Source organism: Bombyx mori, chromosome W (genome assembly GCF_030269925.1).
Source record: "Bombyx mori chromosome W, ASM3026992v2".
In the NCBI taxonomy this organism is placed as follows: domain Eukaryota; kingdom Metazoa; phylum Arthropoda; class Insecta; order Lepidoptera; family Bombycidae; genus Bombyx; species Bombyx mori.
Window position 1 is genome coordinate 9136876 of NC_085135.1, and position 3239 is coordinate 9140114.

Genomic DNA, 3239 nt, shown 5'->3' on the forward strand with positions numbered 1-3239 from the left:
GATTACACCTATTCCTAGCAGACTTAAAAAGGACCCAATTATCTTCGATGCGATTCTTTTTGTATTTTCGAAAAGCGCGATCTCTGCGACGCATGGCCATCTTAACTCCTTCAGTCATCCATGGTGCAGGCGTTCGTTTCAGTTTTACTTTTCTAATTGGGGCATGAATATCGTATAATTTGATTACGATATTATTGAAAATTTCGACTTTGTGATCAACTGATGCAGCATCTACTAGGGGATCCCAGTTTATCTCCGCTGCATCATTTCTGAGTTTTTCAAGATCCATACGAGCAAAGCAGCGCCTGTGCAGGGTCTTGGGAATAGGTTTTGGGGATTTAAGGATATAGGTAAGAAATATTAGGTCATGAAGAGAGAACCCTGGAGCAGAATGTTGACCATGAGAGGAAACTAAGGAAGGATTCGAGGTAAGGATTAAATCGAGCCAGGTGTCTTCACCGACGGTATTCAGGTGCGTAGCTTGTAGTTGCATTAGATGAAGAGTAGCTGATTCAATGATTTGAAGAAGCTTCTGGGATCTAGGGGAATTACCAGAAAGGATATTTGTGTTGAAGTCACCCATGATGATAAGATGTGCGTACTCAGAGCCCAAAGATTCTAATACTGTTTCGAACTCAGTAAAGTAATCAATATTAGGGGGACAATAGGTGACACCAATTACAGTTTTTACTCTCCTAACACAAACCTCAAGAAAAAGAAACTCCGCACTAGAGTTGGTAGAAGAAGAAGACAATATTTTATATGGAAACGTGCTGCGGAGATAAATGGCCACATCACCTCCTCTACCGACCGTTCTATCATTACGGATAAGAATAAAACCTGGGAGAGAGAAAGAGGTCGACAGAAGAGTAGGCTTGAGCCACGTTTCAGATATCAGGATGACGTCGACGTTTGTATTGTAAAATGTATGATACAGTTCGCTATAATGACTGGCTACACTCTGTGCATTGATGTGGCATACGTTGAACTGGCAGCCAGATTTGTGGTCAAAAGTATGTCGTAAGAAGTCACCCAAGGTGTCGGTGGCTGAACCAAAACTTTCCTCTCCAGAAGACGTACTGGATTCATTGGCAGAAAAAAAAGAATCATCATCAGTATCTGATACACCTGATAAAAAAGACATAAATAATAAATTTAGAAGAAAAACAAAAAAAAAAAAAAAAAACTAATCTAATTATAAAATATTATAAATAAACTAATCTATATTAATTATAAATAAACTAATCTATATTAATATATACTAATCTATATAAAACTAATCTATAAAATAAAAATAAAAAACTATCTAAAAATATTTTAAATAACAATTTGGTAAGATACAATCTATATGCATTAAAAACCAAATAGAGAAAAAAAAAATTTATTAATAACAAACAAAAAGAATAAAGCTTATATCTCAACACCACCTGCCAGCTAACACCAATATAAAATATAGAAGATGTAAATTAAATTCAGTGAACATCAAGAAACATTTAGAAAGCATTAATAAATATAATCAAAATTCAAAAGACAAAACAACAGAACAACTACACTACGTCTGGTACGTTTAAGTAGTCTGTAACTGATTTTATACCAAAATACGAATGTTTTAAACTGTGTCATGAACCACCAACTTCATTGGACTGAATGAAAACAAAACAAATAATAAAATTATTGGAATAGAACTTAATTTATACAAACTTAAAACTACTTACCTAAAAGAAATATACAGATACTACAGAAAAAAAAAAGAAAAACAAAAAAAAAGATGAAATAAATGACATAATAAAAATACATACACACTTTTACTACATCGGTATGGTAATTTTCGAGTTGCCTATCTAAAGAACATTAAAGCACCATTACTTCCGAATTTTATGTTTTAGATTTCCTGCCTCATCACTCTTTCCACTCACATGAGGTGCCACTGAAGCTTTTGGAAACTTCAACAGCAAAGGGCTCAGCTCTTCCATAGCTGTTACCTTATGACGTGTTCCATTAGTTGTCTTGATAACTATGATTCCATCCTGGGTCCAGCAGGATCGCATTCCGAAGTGAGCTCTTGCCTTGATAAATATGGACTGCCTGGGCTTTGTCAAAAACTCCTTCAATGAAATTGAACAACCCTTTAGGTTAGACTTTGCTCTCCAAACATTGGATTTAATGTTTTCATTAGTGAACCTCACAAGAATGGGCCTGTTATGCTCCCGACTTCGCGCACCAAGTCTGTGGCATACTTTTATGGATGAAGAAGACACATTTTTCAAGGCCAGCTTATTATTTAGCACATTTAAGATGACCGAAGTGCAATCCTCTCCGTCAACCTCAGTACATCCCTGGAAAAGCAAAGTCTTGCGTCGCTGCCGAGTCTCCAGACTATCAATCTGCTTCATGCACTCTCCGATTTGTGTCCGGAGCAGCCCAAGTATGCTAAAGACCAACTCTCTGAACGTACGGAACTCTTCAGCAACTTTATTTACAGTTTCCTTTGCAGGTCCTGCAGACTGAATCTGTATTTCAAGCTCACCCATCTTCCGTGTGAAGTTTTCTTCTAAGTTCTTTTGAATAGTTAATATTTCAGCAAGTTGAGACATGATGGGCTTGAGTGTGAGGAACAAGATGTCACTTAAATGGTTGAAGGTGTGCTGGCTGGCGCTTTGCAGCTTTATTTATGACACATAAGCTGCTGCAAACGTTAGTACCAAATCACAAATACTTGTGTACAAACTGGATGTTAAAAAATATTGATAAAAGATTATGTTTCTAATTTTCAATAAAATTTTATGTTTAAAACACGTTTACACTTTTTTCACACCTACCCACTATTTTCAAAGAATATTTTAGGTGATTTTCTTACACCTTGGGTTACATTATTGGAGTTTTAGTAAGGATCCCTAACTTTTTTCAAAAAAATGTTAGAGCCTATGTCACTCGGAAATACTGTGGCTCCTAAACAGTGAAAGAATTTTTCAAATCGGTTCAGGAGTTTGGAAGCTTATTCGAAACAAACAAACAAACAAATATTTCCTCTTTATAATATTAGTATAGATTACTTTATTCTATCATCAACAGTTTTCGCAGCGCACGCGATATAAAGAATATTTTAGGTGATTTATTTACACCTTGGGTTACATTATTGAAGTTTTAGTAAGGATCCCTAACTTTTTTCAAAAAATATTATACCCTATGTTACTCGGAAATACTGTAGCTTCTAAACAGTGAAAGAATTTTTCAAATCG

General features: G+C 35.4%; 1 long non-coding RNA gene across 1 annotated transcript; it reads left to right on the plus strand.

Moving 5' to 3' along the window:
* The first annotated feature begins 1116 nt into the window (after positions 1-1116).
* Positions 1117-2793, plus strand: LOC134201801 (uncharacterized). The gene is made up of 2 exons (XR_009977062.1): positions 1117-1561; positions 1887-2793. It is a non-coding gene; the product is annotated as an uncharacterized LOC134201801 (long non-coding RNA).
* Positions 2794-3239: the final 446 nt, after the last annotated feature.